Source organism: Eulemur rufifrons, chromosome 2 (assembly GCF_041146395.1).
Source record: "Eulemur rufifrons isolate Redbay chromosome 2, OSU_ERuf_1, whole genome shotgun sequence".
In the NCBI taxonomy this organism is placed as follows: domain Eukaryota; kingdom Metazoa; phylum Chordata; class Mammalia; order Primates; family Lemuridae; genus Eulemur; species Eulemur rufifrons.
The window spans coordinates 6,026,837-6,042,161 of NC_090984.1; positions in this window are offsets into that span (position 1 = coordinate 6,026,837).

Below are 15,325 nucleotides of genomic sequence, written 5' to 3' on the forward strand. Positions count from 1 at the left end.
GAAGGCCACACGTGGGCCTTAGGAAGCTCACTTTGTGCCTGCCCAGGAAGTACCTGGCTTTTTGGGGGGCTCCCCCTACATCTCAGGTTTCTATCTTGCCCTAAATTACTCTCTAGGAAAAACTCTTCTTGCCAAAGGTGACTGTGTTTTCTGTCCCCAAAGGAGGGCCCGGCCCGTCCAGCCTCAGCCTGGCTTCTCCCCGACACCCAGAACTCCGGCCAGTGCCTTGTCTGAAACCCCCGTGTTGGGGAGCCCCGGGCAGAGGAGGGTCTGCCGGACTCTGCTTGGGGCAGGGCCCTGGGAGGCCCCAAACTCAACACCCCAGAAAGCAAATAAAACAGTTGAAACATGTCATTCTCTGTGTGTCTTTTCGTGAGGTTGGCCTGTGTGCCATGGTGTCAGCGGGCAGAGGGGACCCCGTACCTCAGAGGTTCCTGTCTTCGGCAGGTGGTCCGGTGCCTGGCTGGCGCTGTGTGCTGAACGGATAATGGCGACAGGACATCTGTACTGTTCTCTTGCATCCCAACCGGGGGCCTTGGTTCTCATGCACAGAGAGGTTTAGGAACTGGCGGATGGTCACACAGCCAGTGGGGGCGGGTGCTGGAATTTGACCCATAACCTGTGCTGACCTGCAGCATGTGCAAAATTCAAAATCCCCATCCCCCTGGCAGGGGGTGCCATTGCCACCTCTTACAGAGTGACTGGGGCTCTGCCCATTGAAGCCCGAGTCTCCCCTGTCTCGGCCAGGGCGAGAGGGAGCTGGAATGGGGACCCCGGCCGGCCTCTCAGGAGGGGCAACTTGAAGAGCACAAACACGCCGTGTTCATTCCCTTGCGTCTGTCCTCAGCAGAAATAAGAGGACACTCCCGGCTTTCTGTGGCTTCTGAAGAATAAACCTTTGAAACCAAAAGGGCTTCAGCAAAAAGGAAAATGTCTTGGGGAAGGTGGGTCCCACGGGACAGGCACACATCCTCAGACTCGCTGAAGACTGAGGGTCTTTGCATCCCTGAAGCCCCAGGTGTAAATGTAGATGCTTTCCCTCCATGGCTGCTGGAAGGTGGGAAGGGGTCCTTTATTTTTTGAGATGGGATCTCGCTCTGTCGCCCAGGCTGGAGCAGTGGTGTCATCATAACTCACTGCAGCCTTGAACTCCTGGGCTCAAGTGATCCTCCTGCCTCAGCCTCCCTAGTAGGTGGGACTATAGGCACGTACCACTGCACCTGGCTAATTTTTGTATTTTTTTTTTTTTTGGAGATGGGGTCTTGCTATGTTGCCCAGGCTGATCTCAAACTCCTGGCCTCAAGGTGATCGTCCCACCTCGGCCTCCCAAAGTGCTGTGATTACAGCCATGAGCCACCGCACCTGGCCCTTGGGTCCTTTTTATATGGGGGATCCTTTCCCCAAAACCCAGCACCCTCCTCTTGCCTCCTTGGTCCTGTAGGGGAAGAAAAAAGTTGCTCCCCTCTGCCCTCCTAGGTTCTTTGGCTGGTCTGCAAATTAAATTGACGTAAGACGGATTAACAGGAGAAAAACAATTGTCATCACATATATACACACGGGAGTCCCACAAAATTATGAGACCCAAAGAAGCAGGCACATGATTTAGGTTTGTGCATCATCCTGAGCCACAGAAAGGACTCGGGGCTTCTGCTGGGGCTGGGGTGACACTGGGGGTGACACTTTATGGGAAGTCGAGGGGCAGAAGTGCCTGGTGAACAAAGGCTGCCTTATCTTGCTGACAAAATCTCTCAGGTGACAAGAGTTGTCCTGGAGCAGCTGTTTCTGGAACAGACACCTTTACTAATAAAACTTTCCTTTGTAAATGGTAAGTTTCTTTTATAGGAAGGCAGAGTTACTGCCATATTTGCAGTTTCTCAAAATAACCGGCTCAAAATGATCGCTGTGCCAAAGAGATGTATTTGGGGGTGGCATAGTATGGTCTCCTACAGTCACATTTTGGGGTGGCACGTCCTGACCCACAACAGCCCAGCGGGAACCTCTGTCTCCCCTTGGCCGTGCTGACTGGGGAAAAGCCCCCTGCCACCAGTGGCACCCTGCAAGTTCCAGGCAGAGAGAGGAGTGGGTGACCCACGTGGAGGAACTGAGAGTGGGTCAGGCGGGAGAGGTAACAAGGCCAGAGTGGGCAGGGCCTCAAGGCCTGAGGAGAGGTCAGAGTGTTCTTCTAAGGGTGCTGAGACTCCAGGGGAGGGCCCCGGGCCACCCTTTGCTTTCCTGAGCCTTGGTTTACCCCTACCTCATGGGGCTTTTCTGAGAATTCAATGCGATTCTGCTTTTACAGCTCTTAGGTTGGTGCCTGGCGCATAGCTGCTGCTTAATAATACACTTGTCATTACCTCCTCCTCCAGGGAGCCCTCCTGGCTGCTCCTCTGACTCCCACGGCCACCTGAATGCCCCCATCACACCACTCTGGATAGTGACCGACCGTTTCCTTCCATGAGAGGGTGGGTGAGACTGCCTGGGGCTCCCTCTGTGTCACCCACGCCCAGCACAGCGCCAGGAGAGGAGGGAGCACAGCCATGAGTTTTGCCATCTCATCCTGAGGCCAACGGGGGTGCAGTGAGGCAGCCGGGCCTCCCGGGAGTGAACGACAGGAGGGAACACCTGGTTTTTGCGGTCAGGGGGTCCCAGCCGCAGGAGGCCGCTCATCCCGTGGCTGCACCAGTCACCCAGGAAGTGCCTACTGTGTGCCGAGCCCTGGGCTGGGGACACCGCAAGGATCAGGGGCTCCCAGGCTGGAGTACAGCATGGCGGGCCCAGCCGTGACGGGACGCACACGCAGCTGAAGGGTCCAAGGCAGGACCAGGATGGCACTCGGAGAGGCCGCACTGGGCTCCATCCCACTGGGGTTCCGTCAGCTCAGGTGAGGGTCTCAGCCTCCATTCTTGCCCTTCCATCCTGAGCCTTCCACCCTTCTGACTGCTAGCCCTCTCACACCCTCCATGGCTCTCCTTTGCCCGCGGGAGAAAGCAGGACTCGTCCACTGGGCATTGGAACCCCCATTCCCTCATTTCTGCCGAGCCTGGGCTGTCTCGATTTTCCCCGTACCCTCTTCCCAAGAAGCATCCTCCCCACATCCTTCATGGATGCTTGGCGCACTCCCATGTATCCCTCAAAACCCAAGGTTCGGGGGAAGATGCTGAGATCATCTTGAGACATGGCTGAGTGTGACAGCCCTGGGTAGGGGAGAGGGGTTCAAAGGTCAGCACCGGAAATCCGGACTAGTCCTGCCCCGCTCTGCCATCGCCCTTCCAGCTCCCTCTCCGGAGTCCTGGCAACTTGCCTCCAGGCAGTTCTACAAGGAGTGCCGCAGACCTGCCCAGACATGTCTGGGTCCTCAGAAGGTGGGAGGGGTGGGTCAGGCTGCCACCTCCCCACACCACACTGTATGGTGCTTGTGACAGGCAAGGACATCAAGGGGTAGAGATGGACCTGGCCAGCCAAGGATGAGGATTTGGGATGTTGGGTGACCCAAGCTCTGTGCTGGAAGACTCAGGCCCAAGGGTACCCTACTCTGGGCCTCAGTTTCCCCCTGTGACACGGAGCAGACCCTGTTCCCGCCTAGCACAGCTGCATGTCGAAGCTCAGCCGGGATCTGGCATCCAGCAGGTGCTTCATAAATGCACACCATGGTTAGCAGAACTATTATAGGAGCGCATGTGTCAAACGGGGTGCCAGGGCGGGTAGTGCAGTGGGGAGGACCAGGGTCACCCGACCGATGGCTTGCAGGCGGCCGGCACGTGGGGAAGCCTCAGCTGACCCACTTCCTGCCCAGCTCCGGCTGACCCCGGTGGCCCCCCCTGGCCAGGAACCTGCACAGCCGGTCCCAGGGGCTGAGCTGACCACTTCCGCCCCCTACGAGCCCAGCCTGCTGACTCATGCTCAGCTGCCACTACCGGCCCCCCTGGCTGCCCCCAACACTTGGGGGGAGGTGGGGATCTGGCAGGAGCCCAGAATGAGAGGGAGGTCACAGCTGGGGAGCGTTGTGCAGGAGCCTGAAGTCCCGGGCTTAACTGCCTGGAAATTCAACCCTGCCCTCCGCGAGGAAAAGACTTTTTTTTTTAATTGGGGTTTTTTTTGGACAGTAAATTAACCTCAGTTTTGGATGTCAATACATCCACAAAGAAATTGAAGACCAGGCACGATGGCTCACACCTGTAATCCCAGCACTCTGGGAGGCCGAGGTGGGAGGATCGCTTGAGCCCAGGAGTTCGAGACCAGCCTGAGCAAGAGCGAGACCCCGTCTCTACTAAAAATAGAAAAATTAGTTGGGTGTGGTGGTGGCACCTGCAGTCCCAGCTACTCGGGAGGCTGAGGCAAGAGGATCTCTTGAGCCCCGAAGTTGGAGGCTGCTGTGAGCTATGATGACACCACTGCACTCTGGCCCTGGTGACAGAATGAGACTTTGTCTCAAAAAAAACAAAAACAAAGAAAGAAAGAAAAGAAAGACATTGAAAAGACAAGCCACGGACTGGGAGACGTTATCTGCCATGCATTTAGTTGACCAAGGAGAAGCTTCCAGAATATGTGAAGGCCTCATAGACACAACTAGACTAAAGGGAAAAACAAAACAAAACAAAACCCACTAGACAGAAAATGGGCAGATGGTATTGTTTTCTGGGGCTGCCGTAACATTGACCACGAACTTGGTGGCTTAAAACAAGAATTTATTCTGTCACGTTTCTGGAGGCCGGAAGTCCGAAATCAAGGTGTTGGCAGAGCTGGTTCCTTCCAGAGGCTGTCGGGGCTCAGAGCACGACGCCCCGCAGCGCAGTGTGGCCTTTGGCAGGCGGAGCTCGGGTGCAAAGCAAACCGGAAGGCAGCAGAAGCAAGGTCTCTCCGCCCTTCTCCCGCCCCCTCTCTCGCCCCTCTCTCGCCCCAAAGTGAGTCATGGAAACCAGAATTCCTCTTCCCCAAGGCAGGTCATAGAAACTGGAACCTTCTCCCCGCAAATAAGCTGTAAAACCTAGAAAGGTCACTCTCTCCCTTCTCCGTTGAAGACCCTTATTCCAAAGGGGTCCTGCCCCATGCCCTGAAGGCACGAGTGGCATCCAGCAGGTGCTTCATAAATGCACACAATGATTCTGCTACCCAAAGAAGCCAGCCTGTCACCATTAGACTGTATCGTTTTGTTCGATCCCATTTCTACACATTCTTCACTGAACGGAAGTATAAGGACAGTTGTCCCTGGGACTCTGATGACGCTGCTGCACTCTAGCCCAGGTGACAGAGTAAGACTCCGTCTCACTAAAAAAAGAAAGGTCAGTCATCTCGCCCTTCTTTGACTCTTGTACTTTGTGCGTGGCTCCGGCGCCCCTGCACGTCATAAATTTTGTGAGTTGTTTTTTTCCTGTTTATCTGTCAATGGTCAATTCATTTCAGCAGACTTAGACTCGAACCTTCAGAGGGAAAAGTTTGAACTTCCTTATAGCTCTGATGGAGAATCTGTTCCAGCCTCTCTCCTGGCATCTGATCTGGGAAAGACCGGTCCACAGAGACAGGCCGATCCTCTTGCAAGACACGCTCCACCACAGGTCCCACAAACAGCACTGCTCAAGCTACAGACGCTGGACTTGGAAACTCTCTGTCATCCCCCGTATTCACCAGACCTTGCACCAACTGACTACCGCTTCCTCCAGGCTTTGGACCACTTCTTGCAAGGAAAAATACTCAATCCTCAACAGGCTGTGGAAAATGCCTTTGGCGATTTCATCGCCACTGGCTCTCCAGGCTTGGCTGGCACAAGCAAGCTACCGTTAAGATGGCAACACTGCGTTGAGAGTTAGGCGCACACTTTGAACAATAGAACAGATTCTTGTTTGAGATATAATAAACTACACTTCTGATTCGAAGCCGGACATTTCCTATTGAATGACCTAAATATGACGGCATCACTCCTTTTAATGGCTGAACGGTATTTCACGTACGGACAGACCACATTTTGTTCACCGCCCAGCTGTTGATGGGCGCTTGAGTGCTTTCTGCCTTTTGGCTGTTGGCTACTCTGAATAACGCTGCTGTGCACATGGGGCGCCAGTGTTGCTTTGAGTCCCTGCGGTGAATTCTTTTGGGTCCATGCCTAGGAGCAGAATGGCTGGGTCACGTGGTATTTCTGAACTGAGTTTTCGAGGAACTCTCAACTGTCTCTCCCAGCAGCCGCACCGTTTCCCCTCCCGCCAGAAGTACGCGAAGCTTCCAATGTCTTCACATCGATGCTTGTCATTTTGACGGTGGCCGTCCTCGTGGGTGCAAAGTGGCACCCCATCGGGGTTCTGATTTGCATTTCCCTGATGCCTAAGGACACTGAGCATCTTCTCACGTGCCTCTCGGCCATTCGGATGTCTCCGCTGGAAAAATGTCTATTCAAGTCCTTTGCTCATTTGTATGTGGGTTGTTTGTCTTTTAAGAGTTGAGTTATAGGAGTTCTTTACACATTGTCTTTATCCAACCCTGGCTTCCAGTTTCTGATGAGCAATGCGGTGCTAACCTTACTGGGGAGGCTTGTGTGTGATGAGCTACTTCTCTCTTGCTGTGTTCTAGATTGTCTGTTGTCGGACGGTTTGATCGCGATGTGTCTCAATATACTCTCTTTGAGTATAATCTACTTAGAGTTTATTAAGCTTCTTAGATGTGCAGATTCATATATTTAATCAAATTCATTAACTTTGGGGCCGTTATTTCCTCAAATATTCTTCCCATTCTTTTCATCATCTCTCTTTTTCTCTCTCTCTCTTTCCTCTTCTCTTCCTCCTTCTCCTGGGCTCAAGCGATCCTCTTGCCTCAGCCTCCTAAACTGCTAAGATTACAGGCGTGAGCCACTGCACTTGGCCTCTTTATTTCTTTTTCATATTTTGTTTTAGCTCTTTGAGCATATTTAAGACGGTTGTTTTATTTATTTATTTATTTATTTATTGGAGACAGTGTCTTGCTCTGTCACCCGAGCTAGAGTGCTATGGCATCAGCCTAGCTCACAGCAACCTCAAATTCCTGGGCTCAAGTGATCCTCCTGCCTCAGCCTCCCAAGTGGCTGGGACTACAGACATGTGCCACCATGCCCGGCTATTTTTTTCTATTTTTAGTAGAGATGGGGTCTCACTCTTGCTGAGGTTGGTCTTGAACTCCTGATCTCAAGTGATCCTGCTGCCTCAGCCTCCCAGAGTGCTGAGATTACAGGCATGAACCACCGTGCCCAGCCTAAGACAGTTGTTTTAAAGTCTGTATAGTAAGTCTGATGTCAGGGCTTCCTTAGGGATGACTTCTGTGAATTAATTTTGTTCTTTTGAATGGGCCATACTTTTCTGTGTCTTTGTATGCCTTCTGTTTTTTCTAAATTAAAAACTGGGCGTTTGAATATTATAATATGGTAACTCTGGAAATCAGATTCACCACCTTCCTGAGGGGCTTCCAGGTTTTCCTTTCGTTTTTAATTGCTGAGGGCTGCGGTAGCCCCTTTGTTTAGATACTTTTCCAAACTATTTTGTCAAAGACTGCATTCCTTGTCATGTGTGGTCACTGAAATCTCTGTTCCTTTAGCTCAGGTTCAGCCAACCTTTTGGCAGAGATGTCCTTGAAATGCCAGAAGCTAAAAAAGAAAAAGCAAAACAAAGCAAAAGAATTCACCTGCCCCAGGCTTTGCAGGTGGCGTCTGCGCTGGGACATCCCTTCCACACTTCACCAGGCTGGCCCTGAGTAGAGGCAGCAACGCGTGGTGAAAGCTCAGCGTCTTCTCACGTCTTCTCTGACCATGACTCTTGCCCTTGACATCCGCATGGATTCATAAATTCCCCCGTATACCTGGGGGCTTTTGCTACATTCCCAAAGCATCGTCCCCAGCTTCTCTGCCCAGGCTTTAGGTGGTCTGGGGTATGTTTCCATGGTAATCTTTGGCCCCAGGCATTTGCAGGCTGCTAGTGCAAACTGCAGTGTCTTCAAGCCTCGCTTGTCACCTTTCCAGCCTGATTTCTGACTTAAGCAAGGCAACGACAGCACCCTATGTTAGAACACACCTATGTGACAATTTGTGAAAAGGATCTGCTCTGCTCCCTCCAGGGACTGGGGTCCCCTGCTAGGAACACAGGCTGCTGCAGCTACAAGACCACGGCTTAACCGGGAAGGGGGTTAGACAAGGATAAGTGAAAATGCTACAAAGATTTCCTGCTGTTTTCAAATTGCCTTTTTCTTTTTCTCTTTTTCTTTTTTCTTCTTTTGAAGAGCTAGAGTCTCACCTTGTCTCCCAGGCTGGAGTGCAGTGGTGCAATCATAGCTCACTGCAGCCTCCAACTCCTGGGCTCAAGCGATCCTCCTGCCTCAGCCTCTCAAGCAGCTGGGACTATAGGCATGTGCCACCACGCCTGGATAATTTTTTAAAAACTTTCTGTAGACATGATTTCTTACTATATTGCCCAGGCTGGTCTCAAACTCCTGGGCTCAAGCGATCCTCCTGCCTCAGCTTCCTAACATGCTGGGATTACAGGTGTGAGCCACCGTGCCCAACCTGCCTTTTTGTTTTTTTTACTTTTGAGACAGAGTCTTGCTCTGTCACCCGGGCTAGACTGCAGTGGCATCATCATAGCTCGCAGCAACCTCAAACTCCTGGGCTCAAGCGATCCTCTTGCCTCAGCCTCCCGAGTAGCTGGGACTCCAGGCACGACACCACGCCCGGCTAAGTTTTCTATTTTTAGTAGAGATGGGGTCTCGCTTTTGCTCACCAACCTGCCATTTTCCTTAATTTCACATTTCCTTAGTTGCTACAAACCTTTGACGGTTTTCCAGAGTTATGACAAAGTTGGTTCTGACAGTTTTTGGTTGTTTGATGTTTCTGTGGGGGAAGAAAAGCTTGGAGATGCTTACTCCACCATTTTGCTGATAATGTTTTAAATATCCCTACTCACCTAATATATATATGTAATAAAAACATGCAGGAGGATTGCCTGAGACCAGAAATTTGAGACCAGCCTGGGCAATATAGCAAGACCCCATTTCTACAAAAAATTTAAAAATTAGCTAGGTGTGGTGGTGATGCCTGTAGTCCCAGCTACTGGGGAGGCCAAGGCAGGAGGATCACTTGAGCCCAGGAGTTCGAGACTACAGTGAGATATGATTGCACCACTGCAATCCAGCCTGGGTGACAGAGCTAGACGTTGTCTGTGAAAATAAACAAAAAAATAACATGATCAAATCCTGATTTCAGAAGCGGCTTCCCTGAGATTGGGGAGAACATGATTGCGGGGAGCCCCTCAACTCTTCAACTCTCTTAGGAATGTTTTTTTAAATTTAGCTGGGCGCTGGCCAGGTGGATGTTGGTTATCAGTACTTTTGTGTATGCCTGAATATTTTATAATGAAAAATAAAACTGACAGGAACAGGTCTGACAGTTTTTCAACAAGTTAAACAATGACCCAGCAATTCCACTCCTCAGTGTAGACCCAAGAGATCTAATAGAGATGTTCAAACAAAAATGTGTACACACATGTTTATGGCAGCATTATTCATCGTAGCCAAAATACAATGCAGACATTGTATGATTCCATTTGCATGAAATGTTCGGAATAAATAAATCTATCTATAAAGACAGAAAGTAGGTTAGAGGTTGCCAGCGTTGAAGGGGGTCAGCAGTGACTATAACAGAGATGGGTCTCTTTTGGGAGTGACGGGGTTGTTCTGGAACTAGACAGAGGTGATGGTTGCATCACATTGTGAATTTACTAAAATGCCACTGAATCACACGCTTTTAAATGCTTAAAATGGTAAAATTTTATGTGCATTTTACCACAATAAAGAAATTTAAAGAAATAAATCAATAAAACTGATGTTGCTCAAGAAGCAACTCCTGCCACACATTGAGCGGTTTAGGGGGAGCATTGACATGCTCAAGGGCTTTCGAACCTCACCCCGGCCCTAAAGATGTGCAGATAAACCTCTTCCAGGTGAGGAAACTGCCTTTGACAAGGAAAAGATTTGGAGATGTGAAGTGCTCATTTGCCCAGGTCCCTGAGCCGAGGACACACCAAGCACGGTTGGAACCAGGCCTGCCTCCTGTCAATGGCCTTGTGGCCCTGGGTCTGTTTCCAAGCTCCTTGGGGCCAACTCCATGCCTGGAGCTGCCAATCTGAGAATTCTCTACCTCAGGGGCTTTGAACATGCTGGGTCCCCTGCCAGGAACACCTTTCCCTTTACCCCGCCTGCCTAGAAATTTTTCTTCTGCAACTTAAAAGTAAGCCTGGCACATAATAGGTGCTCAAGAAATATTCATGGAATGAATGCATGAATAGATGGAGGGATGGATGGGTTCCTTTAAAGCATCCCTTGTGTGAGCACAAATGAGAATGACAGTCGATCCTCAAGGCTTTGGCCTGTCAGGACATTGAAGGAGAAAACTGGCACAGAAAGGTCAAGCCCCCTGCCCAAGGTCACACAGCCGGGAATTGGCAGAGTCAGGGTTTGAACCTGGGTCTCCCTTTTCCGAGCCTGCATTCGTCCCATCATGCCCAGACATTGCAAGTGGACCGTGTGCCCCACGCTGCACTCGCCTCACTCCCATGCCACACTGGCCCCCTGGGGTGGCCACGTTCCCCTCCTTTCAGAGGCGTAGGGGGAGATGGAGCAGGCTTGGGGACCAGCTACTTGGGGTTCCAACCCCAGCCCTTCTGGCTTCTGGCCATGTGGTCTTGAGAAGCCCAGCTCTCTGGCCTCAGTTTGTCATCTGTGTAATGGAGATAAGGTGTCCATCTCGTCAGGCTGCATAAAGATTATACCTCAAGCACCTGACACATAGTAGCTGCTCAGAAAACGTCCCTTGGTGTCTTCGTCTGTTTTCTGTTGCTTACATGCCCCAGACTGGGCAATTTATAAGGAAAGGTAATTTGTGTCTTACAGTTATGGCAGCTGAGAAGTCCAAGGTCAAGGGGTTGAATCTGGTGAGAGCCTTGTTGCTGGTGGGGACTCCGTGGAGTCCCTGGTGACATGGGGCATCATATGATGAGGTGCTGAGCATGCTAGCTAAGGTCTCTCTTCCTCTTATAGTTGTATGAAGCCGCCCAGCCCACTCCCGTGACAACCGTCAATCCACAGTTGGATTAATCCACTCACGAGGGCAGAGAGCACTCGTGACCCAGTCAGCCCATCTCTTCTTTTGTTTTTTTTGAGACAGGTTCTTGCTCTGTCGCCCAGGCTGGAGTGCAGTGGCGTCATGATAACTCACTGCAGCCTCCAGCTCCTGGGCTCAGCGATCCTCCTGCCTCAGCCTCCCGAGTAGCTGGGACCACAGGCGCCGCCACGACACCTGGCTAATTTTTCTTTTTAGAGATGAGGTCTCACTATGTTGCCCAGGCTGGTCTATCACCTCTTAAAGGGCCCATCCCTCAATATTGTCACATTCATGGTTCAGTTTCAGCATGAGAAGAAGAGGACAAGGCCATGTGACAGTGGAGGCAGAGGTTGGAGTGATGTGTCCACAAGTCAAGGAAACCAAGGACTGCCAGCTGCTCCCAGAAGCCAGCAGGCAGGGACGGGGCCGATTTTCTCCTAGACCCTTCAGAGGAAGCGTGGCCCTGCCGACACCTTGATTTTGGACTTTTGGCTTCCAGAACTGTGAGAGAAGAAATTTCCATTGTCTTAAGCCACCAGGTTTCTAGTACTTGTGACAGCATCTATAGCTGTCACACAGCACTCATACAGTGACACTGGGGCTTGGTCCCTGAGAAGGCCCTGGTCTGGGGGCAGGGCACAGAGCCCTGTGTGGCCATAATGGGGCCAGAGTGAGGACCCTCAGCCTGGGGAAACCTGGGAGAAGAGTAGGGAAAGCCTTTTGGAAGATGGGGCATTGAATCTGGGGTTTAAGAGATAAATAGGAGTTCAGTAGCGCAGGCAAGCAAAGTTTCCTTCCAGGCAAACTTGCCCAGGCCTGTCTGAACGCAGCCCTGGCTGCAGCTGAAACACCATTGCCCAACAGCATGTAGTAACAGTGGTTCTTTATTCTATAATCTTGGGATCACAGCTCTAATCCAGACCCACCTACTCAGAGCTGTCAGCATCAGGTATTAAACCACCGGGGTTTGGAGAGATTACTCAACAGTCCCCGAGTCTGCCTGACACCTCCTGGCTGCGCCAGGATTCAAACCCAGGGCTGGCTGTGGAACTCCCAGAGGACACAGGCCCGCACTGACCTCGACGGACAGTCACTCTGACCCACGGACTTGCAGGAGATTTTTTAAATAACGTGCTTTTTTTTGCCGCTTGCAAATTTCGTGCCATGACCGTATTTGCCTTCGATCACGGGAAACAAACAATAAGTGAGTTTCCATCTTTTCTGGTGTGCTGTGTATGTTTGACAAGGGCGTGGGCAACTGGGAGCGGGGAGTGGGGGGACATTCTGGGCAGTTTGGGGCCCAGCCAGGGCGAGGGAACGGCCCGACCCTTGGCCTGCAAGCTCTGTTTGCCTCCGCCCCGCTCCGCCATCGAGGACTAGTGAAAGCTGTCGGCGAGAACACAGGGTCCGGCCGCTGAGCTCACCTCTGGCGGGCTGCCCAGGGCCCGCCCCACCTGGCCTCTTAGCTTGGCAATGAGGTCAGCGATGAAGTCATTGACTGAAGATTTTGGGAAGCAGAGCTGGGCTGCCCTGGCCGCCCCACTCCAAAGTTTGGCTGAGCGGAAGCCGCCACGGGGCCTCAGCCCCACTCCAGGGGCTTTCCCTGGTGTCGTGTCCCTCTGGGAAATTCCATGAATAAAATGAACTAGTTACAGCTTCTGCTGGTGACAGACACCCGGTTGTGAGCCAGCACTTCCGCACCAGGGAGTGGAATACTATACAGCAAGGAAAAAGGACGGACCATGCCGTGGACACCCAACAACACAGTCACGCACCAACATGGTGCGTCATGAAGGACACCGGGCGGATGAGAAGGTGCAGGGGCTGCTCCGTTTACATCAAACTGGGAAACGGCAAACGCACCGGTGATGGCAGACATTAGCTCGGCTGTTCTCCAGGGTTGGGGACAGTGATGGAAGGGAGCCCTGGGGGTTCCTGGAGCTGTGAATGTTCTGGAACCTCATCTGCAAAGTAGTCTGAAGGGTGTACCATGTGTAAAATGGCTAATTTTTAAATTTGTTTTGTAGAGATGGAATCTTGCTCTGTTGCCCAGGCTGGTCTCAAAATCCTGGCCTCAAGCGATCCTCCTGCCTCAGCCTCCCAACGTGCTGGGATTACGGGTGTGAGCCACTGTGCCCGGCCTGTATCTTTAAAGTTAATTCCCACATGTATGCACATTCCAAGAGACTCTGTGCCCTGGTTTGGGGACAGTTGTCGGCACACGCTGAGTGTCAGGGCCTCCCAGACCTTGGGGGGCCCCAGCCCAGCCCCAAACTGCTCCTTCTCCCCCAAATCCTTTTCTCCTCCCTGCTCTTTCTGCAAATCCCCCCAAGGCTTTTGCCCAGAGACCCACAGAAGCGCCTGCCCCTCCAATGCTCGTGGCGCACAGCAAGGGGGACAGGACTCTGACACTGGGAGACCCAAGCCATTCGCAGCGGTGGCTTCAGGGACCCAGGGGCTTTTGCGTCCTGACACTTCATCTTGAGGAAATGCCACAGAGAGCTGGTTTTGAACTGGGCTCTCTGCCGGTGGCCAAGCTGTGGCTGGCGGCCATGCAAACCACACCTGGCTTCCTTCTGGGGCCCCGCATCGCAGGTTTCTATCTTGCCTTAAATTACTCTCTAGGAAAAACTCTTCTTGCCGAAGGTGACTGTGTTTTCTGTCCCCAAAGGGGGACCCGGCCTGTCCAGCCTCAGCCTGGCTTCTCCCCAACACCCAGAACTCCGGCCAGTGCCTTGTCTGAAACCCCCGTGTCGGGGACCCCCAGGCAGAGGAGGGTCTGCCGGACTCTGCTTGGGGCAGGGCCCTGGGAGGCCCCAAACTTGACACCCCAGAAAGCAAATAAAACAGTTGAAACATGTCATTCTCTGTGTGGCCTTTCGCGAGGTTGGCCTGTGTGCCATGGTGTCAGCGGGCAGAGGGGACCCCGTACCTCAGAGGTTCCTGTCTTCGGCAGGTGGTCCGGTGCCTGGCTGGCGCTGTGTGCTGAACGGATCATGGCGACAGGACGTCTGTACTGTTCTCCTGCCTCCCAACCGGGGGCCTTGGTTCTCATGCACAGAGAGGTTTAGGAACTGGCGGATGGTCACACAGCCAGTGGGGGCGGGTGCTGGAATTTGACCCATAACCTGTAGCGACCTGCAGCGTGTGCAAAATTCCCGCTCCCTGTCTGTCCTCCTCACAACGCTGACATTGGGGGTGGGGGCGTCGTTGCTACCTTTTACAGACAGGGAAACCGAGGCTCCGCCAGTTGAAGCCCTTGTTCCCCATGTCACAGCCAGGGTGAGGAGGGGGTGCAATGTGAACCCAGGCTGGCCTCTCTGAGGCTGAGCTGCTGTCCAGGGTGTCGCTACACAAACAAGGGCAAAGGATCTTTGCGAGGCTTTTAAATTTGGGGACAAAAACAAGATCACGCCTATAACCACAGCACTTTGGGAGGCCAAGGCAGGAGGATTGCTTGAGGCCAGGAGTTTGAGACCAGCCTGGGCAGCATAGCGAGATCCCGTCTCTACAAAGAAAAATTGTTTTAAATTAGCCAGGTGTGGTGGTCCCAGCTACTCAGGAGGCTGAGGCAGGAGGATCCCTTGAGCCCAGGAGTTCGAGGCTGCAGTGAGCTATGACGGTGCCACTGCACTCCAGACTGGGTGACAGAGTGAGACCCTGTCTCAAAAAGGAAAAAAATAAAGAATTGTTCTTAAAAAAAAATTGGGAAAAATAGTCACAGAGGGGAGGAGCTCAAGAATTCCATCACCCTAGAAATGTCAGAATAGATGTCCCAGCTGCCAGGGGGACACACACTGGGTCTCCGTCGAAGGGGCACCCCCTACAATCCTGTCCCCTCTGGGCCTTGGTGCCTGTCTCTGTAGCTGACAATGAATGCTGCCCACAGCTGGGAGTCCAGTGCGTGTTGTCCTCCTGTGCCTGTTACTGCTCTAGAAGGGAGGCTGACCCTGACCGTGCCCCGTTCTCCTCACACACCCCCAGGTCGGGCCTTGGTGGCTTTCCCTGACCTGGCCGAGGCCACGTGAGGATGACTCAGAACTCCTAACCGGCCAACCTCTCAGGCCTGAGGCTGGGCTCTGCAGGGGGCATGGCAGTGTGGCCACAGCTTCTTGCCAGATCGGTCTGGTGCCCTTCCTGGAGCACCGCCTACGTGTGCCAGGCTGGGGGTGGCATAGGCAGGGCAAGAGGCCCCGCCCCTCAACCAGCCACAGTCAAGAT